This window comes from Delphinus delphis, chromosome 1 (assembly GCF_949987515.2).
Source record: "Delphinus delphis chromosome 1, mDelDel1.2, whole genome shotgun sequence".
Classification (NCBI taxonomy): Eukaryota; Metazoa; Chordata; class Mammalia; order Artiodactyla; family Delphinidae; genus Delphinus; species Delphinus delphis.
In genome coordinates this window covers 109283998-109307959 of record NC_082683.1, presented here as the reverse complement: position 1 = coordinate 109307959, position 23962 = coordinate 109283998, and positions in this window count along the sequence as shown.

Sequence of the window (23962 nt, the reverse complement as noted above, 5' to 3'; positions counted from 1 at the left end):
CTGACAGCTTACCTCTGAGGCTGAGGCCGGGGTTCTTTCTACAGGGCCAGTAGGACAGAAGTCCTGACTTCTCTCCTGAGAGGGTAGGTGGGAGGGCTTCTCAGGAGAGTCACTCACAGCTGGACAGGAGCCGAGTTGGGAATATTTACGCCATAGAAATGGATAATGCTTCAAACCAGACCCTTTTCTTTCCGGGGTGCTGGGTTAAACACATCCCAGAGCACTCCTAGTTGTCCTGGACGGCTAGCGGGGAGCACAGGCTTGTACTGAGGGAATGTGCACACCGAGGGGTTGTGAATTTTGGTGTTGGCATGTGAGGAGGCGGCAATCCCAGCTCCCCCCTGGAAGGAGAATAAGCTCAGCCTGTTGATTTTTTAATCCATGTATTTTCATCTGGAGGAAAGATGCAGTTGCTTCAGGTCACTGATGTAACTATGATATAAACATCATTCCTCTTCCATATAGATAGTGATTTTAAAAGAGGTACAATTATGAATATTTAAAGAGTTTCCTCATCTTTTAGGTTAACTGAACTCCTACCAAGATGTCCTGCCAGCAAAACCAGCAGCAGTGCCAGCCCCCTCCCAAGGGTCCCCTAAGTGCCCCACCCCCCAAATGGCCACCTAAGTGTCCCCTAAAGTGCCCACGCCAGTGCCCAGCCCCCTGTCCCCCTCCAGTCTCTTCCTGCTGTGGCCCCAGCTCTGGGGCAGGGGCTGCTACCTGGACCACCGCAGGCCCTTCTCCTCCACCGGTGCTGGCACCAGAGCCCCGACTGCTGTGAGCTGAGCCCTCGGGGGCTCTGGCTGCTGACCTGACCCTAGAGGGGCTGCTGGGGAATGGAATGACCGAGAACCTGCTACGGCCAGATGCCCCCCTCCTCCCTCTCATCTCCCAGGACAGGGGCTGACAGGGACCCCAGAGACTCACAGGGCTTCCTGGGGAGAGCCTTGTGTTCCGTTGGGCAGCCCAGAGGCTCAGCCTGGATATTAGCCTCCTTCCCTCTCTTCTCCGTGTTGGAATAAAGCTCTGATGTCCCCCCTACAAAACCTCTTGGTCCTTCTCCTCTTCTTCGTCATCTCCGACGTCCCCCAGAGTTCAGGGCCTCAGAAGCCTGCTGTTCATGATGCAGGGACAGGATCTGAGTGATTAGAAGGAAAAGCTGCTCTGAGGACTGATTCCCTCCAGGAGGGTCCCCTCTGGCCCCAGCAGCTTCGTCTTTCCACAGTAGGCTGTACACAGGTCCCTGTATTCTGTGTGTTCCGGAGGCTGAGAAGGGCTAGAAAACACTGCTTTGTGCTTTGTGTGTTAGAAATTGTTCTACCACTACAGCGGAAACTCAAAATTATAGCAATGTAGAATAGAAAGCAGCCTGTCTTCACTCGTGTACAATGAAGTCAGAGGTAGGTGTCCCATGGCTGCTTTGTGGCTCCAAAGAGTCATCAGAGAGGATGCCTTTCTATCTTATTTCATCATTAGCACTGCTGTTTCCTGCAAGGCACTCTGATCTCAGGTGGCTGATGGTATTCTCAGCAGCAAGGCTGCATTTTAGGTGGGAAGAAGGGAAAAGTGTGGGTAAAGGTCTTCCTAGGTCATTATCCCTTTACTGAGCTTTTCTAAAGCCCAACAAGCCCTTGAATCCCATTGACTGCCTGTAGGAACAAGAGAGGTGGAGAAGTGTAGGTTTTTATATCTGGACACTATGGACATCAGTGTAGAGATTCTGTAAGTTAAGGATGAAGGGGAGAGTAAGCAGTGGACACACAACCAGTACATCTACGCATATTTGACTTTCTAGGAAAGACGGCCGGGTACTGGGTATCTGGAAGTAGCGACACAGACTCTCCTGGATGTGCTTCACTGTATCTGGGAGAGTTACCCAGGCAGCCTTTAGCATAAACATTTAGGAACATCATACCCACCGTGGCACCTGCATGGACTCTGAGGTATACACTGGGGCAGGTCCAGGTGGAAAACTAATCAGGCAGGAAGGTTGGGAGTTTCTAGAACTGCAGCAGGGAGTCTGGGGTGCTGTGTGGGGACAGGTAGAAAAGCTGGCTCATCTGCAAGTGAGGGAAACTCAGGGTTACTTCTGTCTCCTCACCTCTCATCCAGCAGCCACCCAGAGATGGACTGAGAACCAGGGTCTTGTGTCTCAGCACAGGAAGAGGGTGAAGTAGAACCTCAGAGCATCAGACTCTGGGAAGAGCTGTGCAAACACAATGCAAGTTTGGTGGTTTTTTTGGTTTGTATTTTGGTTTTGGGTTTTTAAAATTTATTTATTTATTTTATGGCTGTGTTGGGTCTTCGTTTCTGTGCGAGGGCTTTCTCTAGTTGTGGCAAGCGGGGGCCACTCTTCATCGCGGTGCGCGGGCCTCTCACTATCGCGGCCTCTCTTGTTGCGGAGCGCAGGCTCAGTAATTGTGGCTCACGGGCCCAGTTGCTCCGCGGTATGCGGGATCTTCCCAGAACAGGGCTCGAACTCGTGTCCCCTGCATTGGCAGGCAGATTCTCAACCACTGCGCCACCAGGGAAGCCCCAAGTTTGGTTTTTATAAAAGCTCCATCCCTTCAAAAATATCTAGTGGAGGTTACTATTATTATCCCCTCATTATTTTTTTAAAAAATATTAAAACTAGATTCACATAATTAGATTTCCATATTAATTCAAATAATTTTGAAATACCAACATGCTCAGTATAATTTTGATTGGAGTTGCACAAAAAGTACAATTTGCTTTGGGAAGAACTGACTTCTTTATAATATTCATTCTTCCCTTCCAGAGAAGAAACATGCCTCTCTACTCAACTTTCATTGTACATCTGATTACAAAGCCTTGTAGTTTCATTGATATAAGCTCTTAAGCTGGTATTAAGGTGATTTTTATTAAGATGATTTTCCCAGCTTTATTGAGATATCATTGACATATAATTGTGTAAGTTTAAGGTGTACAATGTGATGATTTGATAATGTATATGATATAAAATATTTACCATAATAAGGTTAGTTGGCATACCCTTAACCTCACATAAGTACCATTTTTGTTTTTGTTATGAGAGAAAAAGCAATCCAAGAGACGCTCTAGATGCTGGAGTTTACAGACTAGTACTTAATATAACTCTAATAAATATGTTAAAGAAAACAGGAGGATGAATCAGATGAAAAGGAGGAGAATTTCAACAAAGAACTGGAATCAATAAAAAAATCAAGTGGATATTCTAGAACTAAAGAATGTAGCATCTGGAGTTAGAAGCTTACTGGATTGATCTAATAGCAGACTGGGAATGGCAGAAGACAGGATAAGTAAAGAAAAGTCAAAAGAAGATATACAAACATATGCACACAGAGGAGAAATGCGGGGGTCGGGGGCAGAGTGAACAAGTCAAACGCATCATGCTTGAGAAGTCAATATGCATGTAACTGGAGTCCACAAGGAGAAGGGAGAATGAGACAGAACAATCCTTGAAGAAATAAGGACCAAGAATTTTCAAAATCTGGTGAAAGACACAGGTTCAAAAATTTCAACAAACTTCAAGCATGATTCATATAAAGAAGTCCTCATCTAAGCAAATTATAGTGAAATTACAGAAAATCAAAGCATATGTAGAATCTCAAAAGCAGCCAGAGTGGTAGAAACATATAATTTTCAAAGGAGTAATGATAAAAATCAAGGCTGACTTTTCAACAGAAATTATAGACCTCATATTATGATGGAATCACATCTTTAAAGTGCTAGAGAAAAGCATATTTATCATAGCCCAAAATTGGAAACAACCCAAATGTCTATCAACAGTTGAATGGTATGGTAAACAGAATAATGGCCCCCGAAGGATGTCAAAGTCCTAATCCCCAGAATGTGAATACTTTACTTAACAGGGGATTTTGCAGATGTGATTAAATTAAGGACCTCAAGGTGGGAAGATTATGCTGGATTATTTATGCGGGTCCAATCTAAATTACATGGGTCCTTAAAATCAGAGAACCGGGCTTCCCTGGTGGCGCAGTGGTTGCGAGTCCGCCTGCCGATGCAGGGGACACAGGTTCGTGTCCCGGTCTGGGAAGATCCCACATGCCGCGGAACGGCTGGGCCCATGAGCCATGGCCTCTGAGCCTGCGCGTCCGGAGCCTGTGCTCCGCAACGGGAGAGGCCATAGCAGTGAGAGGCCCGCGTACCGCAAAAAAAAAAAAAAAAATCAGAGAACCTTTTCTTTTTCTTTTTTTAATTTATTTAATTTATTTATTTTTGGCTGCGTTGGGTCTGTTGCTGCGCGTGGGCTTTCTCTAGTTGCGGTGAGCAAGGGCTACTCTTGGTTGTGGTACGCGTGCTTCTCACGATGGTGACTTCTCTTGTTGCGGAGCACAGGCTCTAGGCATGCAGACTTCAGTAGTTGTGGCACGTGGGCTCAGTAGTTGTGGCTAGCGTGCTCTAAGAGCGCAGGCTCACTAGTGGTGGCGCACAGGCTTGGTTGCTCTGCAGCATGCGGGATCTTCCCGGACCAAGGCTCGAAGCCGCCTCCCCTGCATTGGAAGGCGGATTCTTAACCACTGCGCCACCAGCGAAGCCCATCACAGAACTTTTTCTGACTCTATTCAGTGAAGGAGGTATAAATACTGAAGAATGGTCAGAAAGATGCAAAGTTGTCGGCTTTGAAGGTGGAGGAAGTAGCCACGAACCAAGGAATACAGGCAGAGCCTCCAGAAGCTGGAAAAGGTGAGGAAGCAGACCCTGCCCTAGAGCCTCCAGAAGGGAATGCAGCCCTGCCTAGACCTTGATTTTAGCCCACTGATATCTTTATTGGACTTCTAACCTACAGATCTGTAAGATAATAAATTTGTGTTGTTTTAAACCACTAAATTTGTGGTGATTTATTATAGCAGCATCAGAAAACTAATACAAATGGATTTAAATATATATAGGGTATAGTCATAAAACACATCTATAAAAAGAACAAACCCAACAATATAGATGAACCTCACAGATACAATGTTGAGTGAAAATAAGTAAGATACAAAATAGTATGTACTGTATGAGTCCATTTATTTCTATTTATGTGAAGTTCAAGAACAGGCAAGAGCAATCTGTGGTGATAGAGTTCAGAATAGTATTTAGTCTTTGCACTAAATGAAAAGGAGCATGAGGCAGCTTTTTGAGGTGCTGAAAATGTTCTTTATCTTGATCTAGATGGTGACTACAGAGGTGCATACATGTGTAACAATGCATTGAGTTCAACACAAGGTTTATGTAATCTGCTAGTTAAAGTTATACCTCTATATAAAAAAAATAATGGGGAAAGGCTAGAATACTCACTTGTTGACACAGTTAGTAATCCGTAGAGTAAAAAAATATTTTTTAAACTTTTTGTTTTTAATTTGTTGGTTGTCCACTAGAGGGCACCCCTGCACAAGAGCGAGTCTTCATTTAATGTTGCAGGTATGGCCATTGGCAGCCTGCCCCAGGCTGGCTTTACGTACAGTTCACCTCCAACATTTCTCCCTCGTAGTCACTATGCCCTTTTAAACTATTTGTGGGAGGCACACATGTAGCCAGACAATCACGCTAAAGTGTGATAAGTGCTGTGACAAAATGTTTTTTTCAACTATTAGACAAGAGCAGATAAGGAATCTGGGGGGCCAGATCAAAGGATGAGCAAGGTTTAGCAATACCTAAATGCATGCAGTCTGTCTCTGTTTAAAAAGTCAAAGCCTTAACATCTGGAGATGTTTGTGTGAATTTTGACCCCTAAAAGTCTTAAGAAAGGATGTTCTTGAGTTGCCAGCATCAATATTTAGTATAAAAAAAATTTTTAAGTGTGATAACTCTTTGGAACTCTCCCATGAAAAGAGGGCCTTCTTCTTCCACTTTTAGAAACTACACACATCTCTACAGATCAAAGTGCAGTCTGTTCGCTATTTACTGTAGTCTGTTGCTATTCATTCATTCTTTCTTTCAACAGTTACTGAGCACCTTACCATGTCCCAGGCCCTGTCATCCAGAATCAGAGGTAAGGATGCTAATCCCCTGTCCTCAAGCAGTTCACACACTGGGGGAGACAGACACGATCACCACACAGTCTAAGGAAGTAGCACGGGGGCCACACAGGACTGGGAGGTGGGGAGGGGGGATTAAAGGATGGTCTCTGGGAATAGATGATTTTTTTTTTTTTTTTTGCGGTACGTGGGCCTCTCACTGTTGTGGCTTCTCCCGTTGCGGAGCACAGGCTCCGGACGCGCAGGCTCAGCGGCCATGGCTCACGGGCCCAGCTGCTCCGCGGCATGTGGGATCTTCCCAGACCGGGGCACGAACCCACGTCCCCTGCATCGGCAGGCGGACTCTCAACCACTGCGCCACCAGGGAAGCCCGGAATAGGTGATTTTTGAAGTTGTGATAGTTTAACAGGAGATGAAGGACATCTTAGGTGTAGAAAATATTGTTTCTAACGCATACCAGCACAAGCTGTGACAAAGGGACATTAGCATGATGCTACCATAAAGGTACCAGATACATAAAATGCTTTGGGAAGACTGAAAAGGGAGACATTAATTTGGTAGAGTCACATCTAGGAAGGTTTTGTGTGCCACTTCCAGGTTGACCTAGAAAAAATGAGTGAAGATTCACTTGGTGAAAAGGTGGTTTGCACAGGCAACCAGCAGGTGGCGCCCACACTTCTCCGCAGCATGCAGATACAGCCTGGCCAGATGCTCCCAAAAGTACACCAACCCCCCACCACCCCCAGGAAGGAGCCAAATGCAGAAGATACCTGCCTGGACCCCATCCCCTCCCCCACCTAACACACACACACACAAACACACACACACACACACACACACACACACACCATAGCACATACCTGAGCTAGTCTGTACCCACTACCCAGAGAAAGGAGAATCTGGGTAGGAAACAGCCATGGTGAATAAACCCCATATTTGCTTTCATTTTACAGAAGAATGTAACTTCTGTGCTTTCTCTTTCAGGAAATAAAAGATCGATCGTTTACTGAATGCCATGAAAAGAGAGAACTAAAAACAGTCATGGATTTCAGAGTAGTGCGGAAGGTGGACATAAAACTAGGGGTACAAGGAAACAGCCTCGATGTGGAGAGAAGATTCACACTCAGAGCCTGAGACTCCCGAGGGCTCCTCTGCGACCCCTGAGCCTGCCCCACCCACACCTGGAGAGGCTGGTCTAGAACGTTGCATCTGCTACAGGCAGGGATGGCTCACCCACAAAAGAACCACACATAAAGAAAGCAAAAGCGGGACCAATGGGGACGACTCCGCGCTCCCATCGCAGGGGGCCCAGTTCGATCCCTGGTCAGGGAACTAGATCCCGCATGCCACAACTAAGAGATCCTGCGTGCTGCAACTAAAGATCCCATGTGCCACAACTAAGACCCGGCACAACCAAATAAATAAATATATATTTTTAAAAAAATGATGAAGGCAATAGGGTGTTGAAGAGAGGACAGGGCTCTGGAGCCAGAACACCTGACTTGCTAGCCCTGTGACCATGGACAAGTCACCCACTCTCACTGAGCCTCCACTTCTCAACTTACAAATGGGTTCGTAACACCCTCCCAGAGGAGTTGGCAAGAAGTGCCTAATGATGCCCAGCATATAACAGTTACTCAATAAACGGTGATGTCTGGTCCCCATTACTCTCCTCCTCTCTCACTCCCTCCCAGCCACACTGGCCTCCTCGCTGTATCTTGCATGCATCAGGCACACTCTCATCTCAGGGCATGTGCACTGGCTGTTTCTTCTGCCTGGAATGTTTCTTACCCATGATATCTCCTTGGCTCACTCCTTAAGCTCATTCAAGTACTGGTGCAAAAGTAGGATTCTTAATAAAGTGGATCAGACCAGTCAGTCCATTTAAATTGCAACTCACTCCCCAACCTCACCACATGCACTCCCACTCCTCCTAATTCCACTCTATTTTAATAGCCATTATCACCTTCCAACATTTTATGTAATTTACTTATTTATTAGGTTCATTCTTTACTGTCTACCCCCCTGCCCCCACTTTTCCACCCCTACTTTTATCTGTTCTGTTCACTGTTGTATCCTTAGTGCCAGGTAACATGGACTGGGACACAGTAGAGGCTCAGTAAATACTTACTGGTTTCAGTGGATATATATATAACTGATTCACTTTGCTGTACACATGAAACTAACACAACATTGTAAATCAATTATACTTCAATAAAAAAATTTTAACATCTTTATTGGAGTATAATTGCTTTACAATGGTGTGTTAGTTTCTGCTGTATAACAAAAAATAAATGAATAAATGCGTGAACGACCTTCCATCTCTGAGAATCAAGTCTCTTCATCTGTCACACAGGGAGAGCTGGTGTTAAGAGGAAAGGTGGTCTCTTATAGAAAAGGACCAGGAGGAGGGGAAGCCCTACATAATGGCAGAGTGTTTTCCAAGAGGCTGTCAAAGGTGCTCAGCAGAGAGGGATGAAGGGCTTCCCAGACACATAACTGGGCCCAATTTTCATGCCCTGTGCAGAGGGGCTCAAACTTGCTACAGTTTGGCTCTGGGGAGGAGCATCAAAGTGTAGGAGCGTGAGCAGGGCTCTGTGTCTTTGGAGGTTGGCACTAATTGCCCCCCACTATACTCTGGGGACTCAGAAATCAGTACAGGTTGTTCCTTGTCCTGGAGGTGCCCACAGTCAACTTTTGTTTTTTGGAGAGGGGCCAACCTGGATTTAATCTCAGCTCCTCCACCATTGAGTTATGACCTTGGACACATCACATAATTTCTCTGAACCTGAGTTTACTCCTCTATCAAACAGGATAATAATGGCCACCGTTCGAGGGTATTTTGAGTGCCCAGCACACTGCTTACACATAGTGTGCATTTGACAACAACTATTTCCCTTCCACTTCCATCTTGAGCTCCGTTTTCCTGAGACATAGCGGTGCAATTCACAACTTTCCCTGCAGAGGGCGCCAGAGCACCAAGGAATCCTAGATTCCCCAGCTCCACCCGGCAGCACAGGGCAGCTGTGGGCAAGGTAAGCCAGCCAAGGTTCTCTGGGGCCCCAGACCTGGGGCTCCTCTCTCTCCATGCCCTCTACCCAAACCTTCCTCCTGGGCCAGCCTGCTGCCCACAGGCTGCCCATCAGCTCCCCTGTCCCAGGCTCTGTCTAATCAACATGCCAATGCTCTTTTTAGTCACTTGATACAACCTCTGTCCTGGGTAAGTAACAAATTGGTTTGATAAAACCAATTTTGCTGGGAAGTTGCTAGATAATACCCGCTTCTGAACACGTATTTGGGAACAAGTGGGCATTCCAGATGCTAAAATCAAGTGTGGCTCATTTAGACAGGCCTGCATTTCATGGGGAATACTGAGGATTTAGTGCCTATTCTCAGTGAGTTTACATTAGATTAAACAGATAAAATTGCTCATACTCCACCATTTTTACACCTAAAAACAATTTCATATGGTCAAATTAATGTTGCACCCCTTCACCTCTTCTCAATTTCACTACAAACCCTAGCTATTTATTTGTTTGTTTATTTATTTAAATTTTACCATTGCATTTCTGCCCTCAGCTTCTGTTTTCGTTCTCGTTCTATCCCCTCCTGGCCCTACAGTCTCAGGTTCTTGCTCCTTGCCACGACCACACCTCGCCCTTGTGAGGCATCTCTCAGGTGTGGCAGCTGCTCTGATGGGCGTGGCCCCCACTGGTGTCTCCAGAGCACAGACACCTCGGGCACATCAGGGCTTGGTCCAGCCGGGGGCTCCAGGTTCTCCCACACCAGTGTGTCCCACGAGCCCTCTCTCGGGCTCCCAGCAGACCTCCTTGCCCTCGCAGACTCTGGAATACGAGTCCCACAGAATAATTATCTTAACCCCTCTGAGTCAAATTGTCCTCCACTGTAAAACGTAAAAGGATAATGCCCACCATGCAAGGTTGTCATAAGGCACCAATGGAGTAATGACTGTGAAAAACCTAGCACCAGGCCTGGCAGATGATGGTCACTGCAAGTTACAGTTCCCTCTCAGGACCCCATGCACCGTCTACAAAACTGAAGCCCCCAAAGCAACCTTACCGTTCCTTCCACCCCTCCCGAAAATCCTGTTTACTGTTGCATCCCCACAGTTCACCATCTTGTCCGAAAGGACTGAGTCCTGCCCTACCAGCTTCTCCCATCCTGTCCCAGGACCCTGGGATCAGCCCTTCCACACAGCCAGAGTAGTGACTGTGATACCAGATCCATAAAACAATATCAGTATTTCCACATGGACCCTGAGTAATAAGAATATCTCATATTCTATTTCAAAAGGGAACAGAGTTGCCATTCACTTCTGCTCTTTCTCCGCAGATGTGGATCCACCCGGGACAACTTCACGTGGCCTAACACACACACGTGTAACTGGAGTCCACTGGAGAATGGGGTGGAGTGGGACAAAATTTTTCCAAATTTGATTTTTAAAAAACTGTACACCTGAGAATCCCAATGAACCCCAAACATAAGAAACATGAAGAAAACTAGACCAAGGCACGTCGAAACCAAATTGCTTAAAACCAGGGACGAAGGGGAAAAAAATCTTAAAAGTAAATGGTGGGGGAGGTTGGTGGGAGGGGGGAATACATTATTTACAGAGGAAGAAAGAGAAGAATGATAGCAGGCTCCTTGTCAGAAACAAGCCAAGCCAGAAGGCCACGGAACAAGATCTTTAAATTACTGAACGAATAACTTTCAACCTAGAACTTTATATCCAGTTAAAAAAAATTATTTTTCAAAAATAGATCTGTCTCCTAAGGCAAAAGAAATAAAAGCAAAAATAAACAGATGCGACCTAATTAATTTTTTTTTTTTTTTTTTTTTTTGCGGTACACGGGCCTCTCACTGTTGCGGCCTCTCCCGTTGCGGAGCACAGGCTCCGGACGGGCAGGCTCAGCGGCCATGGCTCACGGGCCCAGCGGCTCCGCCGCATGTGGGATCCTCCCGGACCGGGTCACGAACCCGTGTCCTCTCCATCGGCAGGCAGACTCTCAACCACTGCGCCACCAGGGAAGCCCAACCTAATTAAATTTAAAATCGTTGGCAGAGCAAAGGAAATGTTCAACAAAATGAAAAGATAACCTAGAGAATGGGAGAAAAAAAATTTAGAAGAACTAAGGAATTTTTAAGACGTTCAAAGGCTGAAAGAATCCATCACCAGCAAACCAGAAGTACAAGGAATGTTCAAGGAAGTCCTGCAGGCAGGAGAAAGGTGATGTCAGAGGGCACCTGAGAGACACAAAGGAGGGAAGAGCACCTGCAATGGTAATCACGTGCTTCAATGTAAAAGCGCTTTTTATTATTTAAGTCTCTTTTAAACGGTACAGTGGAATACTGAATCTCTAAGGACATATTATGATGCCTGGGCAAGGCACCCAGCAGCGAGCCCAGGGCCACCCCTCCTGCGAGGCGCCGGGGAGCCGGGAGGCGGCGCCTTCAGCTCTTGGCCAGCAGGGGGAGCCCGTGGGCTTCAGAAAGGACGCTGCCACCCAGCCGGCCTGCCCTTCCCGATGACAAACTCCCTGGGCCAGGTAGGATAGGGTTCTCCAACAGCGACAGAGGTGGGATCCCTCAAGGATAAATTATAAAACGTGAATGGATGGGTCCTGATCCGGGCTTTCCCATTAATTTGCTGTGCAACTTCATTTGGGCTCCTGCCTTTCTGGGCCTCATCGGCTCCCTCACTGGTAACGTGAAGGGTGAGACTAGCTGGTGTGTAAGGACCCTCCATTTCCCGCACTCTGCCCTTCCTTGGTCCTGCCTAGGATGAGCCAGCCAGGCCTCTCTGCTTCTGCCCTGGTGGAGCTTCCAGTGGTGAAGACAGGCAGAGCCCTCCCCTCCAGGGAAGTTTTAAAGAGAGAAGGCTTTGAGAAATCAGAAGCTTAAAAATCAAGCTCAGGGCTTCCCAGTGGTTGAGAGTCCGCCTGCCAATGCAGGGGACACGGGTTCGTGCCCCGGTCCGGGAAGATCCCACATGCCGCCGAGCGGCTGGGCCGGTGAGGCATGGCCGCTGAGCCTGCGCGTCCAGAGCCTGTGCTCCGCGATGGGAGAGGCCACAACAGTGAGAGGCCCACGTACCACAAAAAAAAAAAAAAAAAAAAAGATATCAATCTCAAGTATTCCCTGTGCCTGTCAGCCACCTCCATTTCCCACGTGCAACCAAAGGCAAAGCACTTAATATAATCCTTTCATTTAATTCAACATTCCAACCCCCAAAGCAAGGGAGATAGAAATAATTGTCCCGCTTTTACACATGAAGACACTGAGACCCAAAGATGTTAAGAAATTTGCTTAAAGTCAGACAGCTAATAAGAGGTGGGGCTGGCATCTGAGCCAAAGGCCGTGCCCTGACACGTGCTCCCCTGCAGGCCACCGTGAGCCTTGCCCTGAGCCTCCTGAGGAATGCCTCTATCTGCTGTTGGTTCCTCAGAATCAGACTCTAACCTGGAAGGGCTCCTGTGGTCCTCTGTGCACTCCCTCATTTTGCATAGGAAGACGCAAATTCCACGGGGTTTTATATTTATTTATTTATTTTTATGTTTCTTAATTGAAGTATAGCTGATGTAAAATACATGTTACAGGTGTACACTATAGTGATCCACAATTTCAAAGGTTATACTGCATTCACAGTTATTATAAAATATTGCCTATGTTCCCCATGTTGTACAATATATCCTTGTCACTTATTTTATACCTAATAGTTTGTACCCTCAAAAGTGTTTTTAAATGTTTAGACCCTCTTACACCTGACCAGTTCTCTTCCTATAAAAGTCCACTTTAATAAGAATGTGGCTTAATGATGGTTCTATACTGTATACTGGGATAGAACCTCAGAGTTGACACATAAGTGCCTGAGTATTATCTAAGCTCGTCACAACAAAGGTAAACGTTCATAATAAAAATGAATTTTTTAAAAATGCTCATTTTATAGATGTGGATATTTCAGCACAGTTTAAGTAACTTGGTCAAGATCATATAACCAAGAGTTAACTAAAAATATCTGTAACCTTAATCCCCCAATTCTAATCTCATGCTTTTCCATGACACCTGTTTTCTTCCAAGTCACTCTTTACCTTCAAATCCTGTGACACATAATGGGTATATGAGTGTGTGTGTGTGTGTGTGTGTGTGTGTGTGTGTGTGTGTGTGTGTGTATCATGTTTATCAGGAGAGGGAAATGACAAGAAAAAATGCTCAGATTAAGACCAGCTGGATGGAGCAGTGGCAAAGGGTACCATCAGCAAGAAGGACCCCTCCTTTCTTGCTGAGACCAGCTCACAGAACCCAGGGCTTCCCGGGGGTCCTCCCCTGCCTGCCCCCTCCCCTGGCCTGAGCTGGGCCACTTCCTCTGTGCCCATGTGACAGAGCTGACCTCTGTTCTGGGTACCAGGTCTTCTGTTCAAACTCCCCAGAGCAGACCCCACCCCAGCCCCTAGCCTTCTCTGAAAGTCAGGAGGAGCCAGGGAGCAGCAGGGGCCCCCCTTGCACACCCCTCATCTTTAATGAAGGAAAGATACCATCACCTGTCAGCTGCCGGGACTTAATTAACACCTGCTCTGAGTTTCAGTTGCTGATTCAGGGCGCTCCTCCCAGCTGAGACTCCTATGGGAAAGTCTGTCAACCTGCTACAGGTGGGACGTCAGAATGAGGTCAGTGTAGGGGCAGGGCTCACTCCTGTTTGAATTCTTCCAGCATCTTAGCACTAGAGCAGGAATCAGCCAACCTCTAACTAAACAACAGCCCTGTTTTGAAACCCTAACCCTCCCCTCCTGCAACCTGCCCAGACCAAGGGAGAGACGTCCGTCCAGCTCACCCAGTCCTCAGGGTCTCCAACCCACACTGTTTCTCCAAACCCCTCTCACACGAGTATATCTCCCTCCTCCCCAGTCGGGAGGATCTCCAAAACTTGAACCCAGGACTGTTTAGCTCTGAGCCTGATATCAAGTCTAGAACCTTCCCAGCTTGAACTCTGCACCTCGGGTCATGACTGGGCTTTCACAATTCCATCCCCATTTTCATCTCCTCCCCAAATTCACACCCTTTGGAATGACACCAGAATTCATCTGAATTATTTGAAGGAGGAATAAGCAAATAAATAAACAAACTCATTACAGAGTGTGATAAGCACTAAGAAGAAAACAAATAGGATGATGAGTAGAGACTGGCTGCAGGGGATAGGGTGGTACCACTGTAGCTACAGGAGACCCGGAAGGGCCGCTTCCTGGAACAGCCCCATATGCACATCCTGCAGCCCAGTATATACACCACCTCTGCCTTCTCAACCACTCCTGCCACCTACATCCAGCATCCCTGCCTTTTCTCCATAGCTCTTGCAACTCTTTGATATGTTTTACTTACTATTTGGCCTGTTTTTAGTCTAATCAACTATAATTGGAGGGTAAGGATTTTGTTTGTTTTGTTCACCCCTCTATCCCCAGCACCCTGAACAGAGTTTTGACACACAGCAAGTGCATCATAAATAGGTGTTGAATAAATTAAAGTGGCCTCCATTTCTCCCCGGCAAGATGAGCATGAGCGAACAACCCGGAAGGAGCTGGCTTTCCAAACCCTCAGCCATTTTCAGAGAAGACTTGGGCAGACATTTCTCTGATCTTCCAGAACCAAAAGGAAGAGCAAGGCTCCTGCACTACAGGCCATGCTGCAGCAGCAATGTCCCCTAGCTGGAGAGATGCCCAGGACCCAGGACCCAAGCTTCTGCCAAAGAGCCTACTCTTCCTTTTACTTGATCCTTCCCTTTCTCGCACCCCCCACATTGAGATCTCTTCATTTAATCACCAACTACATTTTGAAGCTGCCCACTTTGTCTCTGTCTCCTTTTCCACTACTTAGTCCGAGCTACCCTCTTGTCTGCCTGGACCACTGCAGTAGCCTACCAGCTGGTGTCTCTGCTCCTCCTCTGAGCCCTCCCAGTTAGAGCTCGTGCAGCACCCATGGTGCTTATTTTAAAACATAAAATTAGAGTATCTTCTCTCTGATTAAAATCCTTCAGTGGTTTTTCTTTGTTCTTAAGACAAAATCCAAACTCACTCAACCTTATCTCCTACCTCCTTGCCCTTCACTTGCTACACTCAAACCCCGCTGGCCTCCTCTCTCTTTTTCAAATACAGATCTTCTTTGACTTACAATGGAGTCATATCCCAAAAAACTCACAATAAGTTGAAAACACCGTAAGTCAAAAATGCCTTTAGGGCTTCCCTGGTGGCGCAGTGGTTGAGAGTCCGCCTGCTGCTGCAGGGAACACGGGTTCGTGCCCCGGTCTGGGAAGATCCCACATGCCGCGGAGCGGCTGGGCCCGTGAGCCATGGCCGCTGAGCCTGCGCTTCCAGAGCCTGTGCTCCGCAACGGGAGAGGGAGGCCACAACAGTGAGAGGCCCACGTACCGCAAAAAAAAAAAAAAGTTACCTTCTTGGGGAGGCCTTGGGGGCCTGGCTACCTGAAGGAGTGCCCCTTCAGATACAGCTCTTCTGTGTCACACCATCACATTCATTTCCTTCCTAACCCTACATCCTCTGTAATTGCTTTTATTTTTTAGTGTATTGTCTGCTTCCTCCACTAGTGGAAGCTCCATCAGGGTAAGGATCATTGTCTCTTTAATTCATATCCCTTCTCTGAATGCCTCCCATGTGGTTGGTGCTCAATGAATATTCTTTGGAGAGGATGGTTACAGGGGCCTCTCCTTATTAGCATTTTATCAATCTTTTACCCATTGACCCTGGCTGCAACCTTTTCATCCCGCTTGGCCTCTTACAAGCCTGTGCACCTTTGACATCCTCCCCACGGGGAATCCACCTCCTCTCTCACAAGGCCAATTACTTCACATCCTTGAGAGCCTCTGGGGCTTTGCTTTTCCCTCCGACCAATATGTTCCTCCGATACTTCTGTACCGGTTGAACCTTCATCCACCCTTCAGTGCAAGGTTCAAACATGACGTCTTTGAAGCGTGTGCAGATCCCCGACATCTCATCCCTCCCTTTAGGTCCCAGGTGGACTATGGCATCTTCTTGAAGACAGGGATCTGTCTTACTCATTATCATATTCCCAAGACTTACCAGTACACATAAACAGAGTAGGTGCTCAGTACACGTGAGAGGAACTGCGTGGGAGGCCCTTTATTATGTGATCTCTTAGCTCTGGGACTGTCTTTCGTCCCTTCAATGACTCCTCCCCTCTGTTAGCTTCTGCATGTGAAACTTCCTGAGTTTCTCCTCTCAAACCTGGTATTTTTCTGCACTCTATTCCACAGAGCGTCAGAGTTTTAAACAGGTCTTCAATTCCCAGCACACAGGAAGTCCTGCATGTTGGGACTCTTCCTTAGTCTGGGGGCCAGCCCTGTCCTTGACCTCTCCAACCCTCTACCTGGCCAGGCAGCATCAGTGGACAGACCGTATTTTTTAAAGGGTCTCTGATGAACCATTCTGACACTCAATGGTGCAACAGAAATGGAACACAGAAATGGGATACATCCTGTGCAACAGAAATGGGACACAGAGGCTTCCCTGGTGGCGCAGTGGTTGAGAGTCCGCCTGCCGATGCAGAGGACACGGGCTCGTGGCCCAGTCCGGGAGGATCCCACATGCCGCGGAGCGGCTGGGCCCGTGAGCCATGGCCACAGAGCCTGCACGTCCGGAGCCTGTGTTCCACAGTGGGAGATGTCACAACAGTGAGAGGCCCGCATAACGCAAAAAAAAAAAAAAAAAAGAAAGAAATGGGACACAGATTTCTGCTTTATGCCAGGAGGACATGACCTTAGGAAATGACTACTCAAGACTTGGGGGCTGTTGCCTGTTGGGATGAAACTAGGAAGGACAGGGCCAAGGGAATTTCAGTCCAGGGGGTCACTCTGCCTCCTCAGCTCATGGAGTTGATTTTAGACAGGGGTTCCAATGAGGACAGCGTTTCTGTAAAAGCAGAATCAAGTCACACAGCCACAAGACAACAGCAAACCCTCTGAATTCAATGTGGCCACCAAGCACCTAGGACCACGCCCCATGGCACTGTTCTTAGAACTACATAATAGGTCTACATGGGTGATCTCAGGGAAAAGTCAGGCAGGTGCAGTTCTAGGGCAACTACAATTAGTGTCCTAAACTCCCACCCACAGCACAGCACATCTGTCGCATGTTCACCCTGAGACTGAATGAGTGCTGCACTGAGTCCAAGGTTTGGCAACACCTGCATCTCTACCCCCACCCAGATGAACGTCAAGAGCTATTGGTAAGGTTTAAGGTGAAAAGCACAGGCTTTGAAGGGAAACAGATCAGGGTTTGAATCATGACACATCCACTTGCGAACTTCATTCAGCAAATATTTGCTGAAGTCATTCTATGCACCAGACACTGGATCAGACCCTGGGGAGAAAGAAGGAAACAGAACAGACATGGACTTCGGACAAATTAAACTTGCAGGCCTCGGCTTTCTCATCTCAAATGAGGTAATGGCTACCCCTTAGAGATGTTGGGAGAATTTTATAGGATAATACGTGTAATCGTGGAGCTCTTTACCACAAGCTCATTGTAATTAATAAAACAACATGGCAGCACTATGTGTGAAAAGCCATATAATTGTTTAAACTCTTGAACCCTAAGGAACATTCATCCTAAGGAAAAGCCCAGAGACGAAGATTATATATGAAGGAGAGAGATGGGAAAGAAAGAAAGCACCTACTAAGTGTATACATTTTGCGAGGTACTGGGTGAAATACCTTACATTTGTTACCTCATGAAAATGAGCAAAGGAAAAAAAAAGAAGCAACCTAAATATTCAGCAGCAGGATAATGAATGGAATAGTTTACAGTCATTTAAAGTAATTATAAAGTCTATGTAGCAACACAGAGAAATGCTCATGACATCATGTTATCTGGAAAAAGTAGGTTACAGAGTGTGGGCATGCGGATGCCAATTGCAGCTATGTACAATTCCTACTCAAACACAGCCACACAAAACAGCAAGGCTCGCTCTAGAATGATGGGTTGATGAAGATGATTCTTTTGCTCTCCATTTCCCAAACTACCTGCAGTGTTGTTTCATTGTTTGTTATGTTGGTGTGATAGGTGTACTTTGCGGAAGGTACTCTATTTGCTGGTTATTTCACTCTGTCCTATTTGGCCTCCCATCAATTCTGAGAGGGGAGGATAAAGATATTTTCATGCTTCAGAGTCTCGGTAGGCAGCAAATCTTTGACAAGGCATCAGTTGCGTTCAATTAATTGCTGTTTCCTGAAAAATAAATGGAAGAGCTATCCCCTTTATATTTAGCTCTTCAACTGTTCATAGCAAGCCTTCAGCACCTAAGGTACCGTTACAGCAGCACCTGCCCGCTCCAACATCAACAACTGGAGGGTTCTATGTCTCTAGGAGGGTCATCAGCACAGGCTGACCGCCCGCCCACCCACCCATCCATCTATCCACTTACCCTACCATCTACTTCTCTATCCATTTTACAATTCACTATCTGTCCATCCATATACCCCATCCCTCTGCCATTTACCCATCTACTCTTCCTTGGAAGGATATCATCACAAAACTCCCTTACAGGACTTATAAAAATGTCCCAATTCTTCAGCTGAAAAATCAGGTATGAAAGGGCAAGGTCCGTGTTCCCAAATGGGGTCAATGAGGCAACAGGACAGGACCCAGGAGACAGGCTTCTCATCTTCTCTCAGTCCCCGGTGGGCTGTTTAACAGCTGGTTCAGCCACTGGGCAGGTTCTCAAGGCCCATCCTGGGAACAAAGGGCCTCAGTAATCAGGTCACATTTGTCACCAGGGTCCTCCTTGTCCCAGAAGCACCCAGTTGGCTGGCTGGAACAGGATCTTCAAAGCATCCCAAGTATTTGCTAGCTAAATCTGTCACATTCTAGCCCTGTAGATGGAGTGGGAGAGGCTGTGCCGTATGCACTTGTCAAGCTGCCAACTAAAAACCTGTTTTAATCAATTAAATAATGGGCGCTCGCTACCTGAGCCTGGACTGTGACCTTCTCGATCAAGCGCTAATTGGGGTTGATGAGAACAAGCTACCCTGGACCTTGTCACTCTGCATCAGACTGCTTAGAGCTCTACCTTAATCCCTAATGAGGTCAGATGGGGACACCGAGCCAGGGTCTGCTGACTGACTGGGCCGTGTTCACAGAGCAAACTAAAGTATTAAACATGTATCAAGCGTGTGTTCTATGTGAGGTCCAGTGCCGGGTGCTAGGAATGCAGGGATGAACCTAGCACGCTTCCTGCCTGCAGCCACGCAGTCTAGGGGAGAAAACAGACCCTAAGACACTGACAACAAGTGTGCAAGGGGCCAAAACAGGGTGCAGTGAGAGTCCAAAAGTAGGAGCAGCCACATTTGTCTAGATAATCCCAGAGGCTTTAGAGAAGGAGGCATTAGAACAGGGCCTGGACAACACAAGCAGACATGGCTGTTCCCTGATAGATCAACCCATGGAAAAGCAAGGGAGAGGGCCCTCACACAAGGCCTCCGAGACCCTCTTTAACAGTACAGCTCAGAGTTGAAAATGTAAGCCACAGAAGGTCCTCCTGGTGTTCCTGGAATACACTTAAGGCTGTCATACCACCAGGTTACTGTTCTTTCTTCATTTTGTCTAGAATAGCTTCTCTTCTCTCTACCTGGCCCCAGTGTTCCCCAACCTACTACACTCCACTCACGCTTCAAGGCCCAACTCTTGAAGCTCTCCTGGAGTGACCCAGCCCCAGAGCCAGGCCCCTCTGCTCCTCAAGTGGGGGACCACATTTATCAGGTTGCATCCCATTAGTTTGTGAATCCTACCACCTTATGTCCCCTGTAGCCCACAAAATGCCTGGCGCACAGTAAGTCCTCAACATCTGATTGTCGAGAGACTGACTCCTCCTAGGATGGACTCACACTCAGGTGATCCAGTAGCACCATCCCGACCCACTTCCTACAAGGCTGAGCTTGTTGGCGTGGCAGGAATCCATCAGTTAACTTGGGAAAAATAAGTCCATGTGGAATGCAGCCAGCTCCCCAGCCAGTGTGCCGCAGACCAGCTGCCACCTCCAACACACAGCATAGTTTCTAATGTTTATACGAAACTTGGAGCTTGCTGGGCACCAGTCAACAGTCAGCCGCCCACAGGTACTGACTGAGCCCTCACTGCATACAAGGCATCAGAGCACCAGGACCCTTTAGAAGCTGGGAAGAAAAGTGGGAAGTGTTTACTCGTCATTGAAGATGAGATTAAGGTTGTTTCTTTTTAATTCATTGAAAAGGCAATCTGATTGATATCATCCTCATTATATATACTTTCCTGACCTTCCCATAGTGGGCCCGTCTTACTTGTATAGCTAGATTTCTTTTATTAAGAAGAAAATTTTAAGACAATCAGTAGGGGTCGTGAAGATTTCAGGAACATAGTCTCTGATTAATATTTATTGATAGATTACCAATAGGCTCCAATTTGCTATATACCTAGTTATTAGCCATGATTGGGAAAGCAAGGAGGTACTGAGCGTGTGGAAAGGAGAAGGGCTGGTGGGGGCATTGGGAGGGTCGAGGGAGCGGCACTACAGAGGCCTCTGGAGGGTGCTGTCAGGGCAGTGATGTCATCAACAGGACAGACCTCACGTGGCCAGGCTTCTTCCCAAGTTGCCCTTCTCCCACCTCAGCTCACCGTCCTTCCAACTTGAACCCTAAGGCCTGGGCCCCTAGAGCAGTTCGGTCTCTTTAGTTAACCTGCCCTGCCTGGGAACAAATGATTCTGCCTTCTTGTTTAGAAAAAAATGGGGGGGGCTATAATTTTTTTCAAAGGGAACTTTGACAAACCAAGAGGAAAACAAAAGAAAAGCAATTAAATAGAAAGTGGTAGAAGTGAAAAGCTGTACCAGGCACAGACTCCTTACCCTGCAGCACTGAAGATGCAGAGTGGCTTGGCTGGCACGTGCAACCCAGGGCTCTGCCTTCTTAGTCTCACCAGGGATCTGCTACCTGCCTCCCAGGTGCTGCCTCCACACCTTACCAACATGGTCCAGGCAGGCGAGAAGAAAACATTTTGCTGTTTCTCACCTGGGGGCTCTGAACTGAAGGCAGTTCTACCCACCCACCCCAACCAGCATCCCCAGGGGCCCTTTGGTCTCCCTTCTTAGCGGGTACCTGCCAGCAGATGAGCCGGCTGAAGTTTTCTCTTCTGTAATCTTACCGGGAGAGGCCCCAGCCCAGACTCCCCTCATGTTGCCTGCTCTCAGGGCCCCATCTACTCGCTGGTGCATGTCTCTCAGCCTGGGTCCTCTGTTCCGGTTAGCAGGTCAAATGCTCACTGGGCCTGTCATTGACTGTCCTGTCAGTCACCCCTCCCCAGGACCCTGACATCTGGTGCCGCCCCCTGCCCCGGCTCCTGCGCAGGACTCACTGGGCTCGTCTCCCTGCAAACCTCAGGCCCAGCAGCCACTTGGGCACATCTGGGCAGTGGTGGGGCTCCGCACCTCCCAGCCTCACTCTCGACCTTAAGCGCAACCAAGCACAGGTCTGTATTGCTCTGTTTCGCCCGGACCCTCCACGTGTCATGCTCACACCTGCCTAGACTGTTCCCACTGCTCCTGAAACGAAACTCAGCACCCTCACCCCCTACCCCACTTCTCAAAGTCTGTAAACCCCTTTTCCAATCTCAGCTCTGCCATTTAACAGGCGCCTGACAGGGACAAGTCTTTTGAACCTTCCAGGGATAAGCCACATCTGTAAAATAGGGAAACTGAGCATAGCTAACGCAACGAATCAAACGAAAGACAGTACAGGTAAAAGCACCTTGTTAACTACAACTGCGCTGTTAGTTTTCTTGGTGGACCCCTCTCCGGAGCCCGACATTTTTTGCAGGTTTTCTCGCTTCCTTGCCTGTCCTCCACTCAGGCCTTCCTGCTATACACCCAGCTCAACACTAGGTGGCAGCCTGACCACAGGCTCTTGCTGGATGAGCCCTGCCCACCCCCCACCCCCCCCCACCCCCCCCCCCACCCCCCGCCCCGCCTGAGGGTTTCACCTGGGTTAGCCTTGCGCAGGCACATCTCATGATCCGCCCTATCCCACAACCATGGCTGTTGGCAGCAGAAACCCAGGGAAAGCTTCCTGCTGCTACATTCAGGCTGAAGCTGCCATGGAGACAAGACGAGGCTTGGGCCAGGTCCCAAGTCAGCTCTTCTGCCAGCTGGGGCTGCCTTTGTAGAACGAATGTCCAATACAGCCCTTGGTGGAGCTGAGGCCTGGGTGGCCACAGAGAGGCCTGGCCTGGCAGCCTTTCTACCTACAGGGCCTGGGACCCAGAGGGCCCTCTGGGATCCCACCGAGCCTGGGGACACAAGCTTCCTACATTCAGCCTTTCCCTCCACCACTCCCTCCCCTCAACCTGTGTGTGATCAAGGCGTTCTTATTCGAAAACAGTTCTTCCTCATCTGGTCTCTCCTTTCTTAGCCAAACTGATTGAAAAGCTGTCTTCACTCCCTCTCCCCTCACCACCTCCCACTCGTGCCTCAACCTGCTATATTCTGACGTCTCCTCTGTCCTTCAAAGTCTGCATCCCTGCTGCCATATCGCCAACTCCAGGGCCCTTTCCAGTCTTCACCTTGGCGCATCTCTTTGACCACACTTACGCCCTTTCCTTGATACAACTCTTTCTGTTCTCCAGGCCACTGTAAAATGGGTTGATCTTCTTAATCTGCTCCATACACTCTCCTCAAACCTAATACTCTCATTTTTTTACCCAGCACTTATATCCCAAAGATTTTCAAATCTCTGCCTTAGGACCTGGCATCCTCTTGGCTCCAGTGCCCCATCTCCAGCCGATTCAACACGCCTGAGACTGAGCTCCTCTCTCTGCCCTAGGCCTGATGCACATGTTCCTCCTCCTGTTTTCTGTCTCAGTGAAGAGCATCACCAGCAACCCAGTGGTGGCCAGAGCCAGACCATTGGAAGTCACTGCTGACCCTCCCTGTCCCTCCTCTCCCCACAGCCGCTTGATAGCCACGTGCTGTCCACTCTGCCGCCTGGGGACCTCTCAGCCCTCTCCCCATCACAGTCCCTCCCCTGCCCAGGGAGGTCCTCATCTCCTCTTTTCCTGAACAACTACAACAGGCTCCAAATTGGTCTCCCTGCTTTCATTCCTGCCGCCACCACTGCAGCTCCTCACCGCACTCAGCGTTCTTTATAAAATGCAGAGCTAGGGCTTCCCTGGTGGCGCAGTGGTTGAGAGTCCGCCTGCTGATGCAGGGGACACGGGTTCGTGCCCCGGTCTGGGAAGATCCCACATGCCGCGGAGTGGCTGGGCCCGTGAGCCATGGCCGCTGAGCCTGTGCGTCCGGAGCCTGTGCTCTGCAACAGGAGAGGCCACAACAGTGAGAGGACTGCATACCACCCCCCCAAATAAAATAAAATAAAATAAAATGCAGAGCTAAACAAGCCATTTCTATGCTCAAAACACTTCAGGGCCCTGAGGGTAGCATCCAAATATTATTGCAAGAACCTTCATGACCTGGATCTGCCTGCCTTCTCTAGCCACACAGCTTGGTGGCCGCAACTCTCTCTCCGTCTCTCTGCCCCCACAAAAGTGTCCCTGGACATCCCACACCCTCACCTTCTACTATCCCTTCTGTCTGTACGTCCTCTCCTACCTCCTTTTTGTCCACTGGGATTCTGTTCAGAATTGTAACCCCAGTGCTGTATTGGGGGCCCCTTCTCTGTGCTTCCTTTATTTACTTTGTGAGATCACATGTCACTAGACGCTAAGCTTGAGGACAAGAACTGTGATTTTTTTGGTCTTTGGGTCCCCAGCACCAAGTTCACTGTCTGACACAGAGAAGGGGTAAAACAAATATTTGTTGGATGGGTAGATGGATGGATGGAAAATGAAAAATTATTGTCCAGGAAACGTTTCCTGATTATTCACACGTGGTCTGGTGTTTAGACTTCTCAC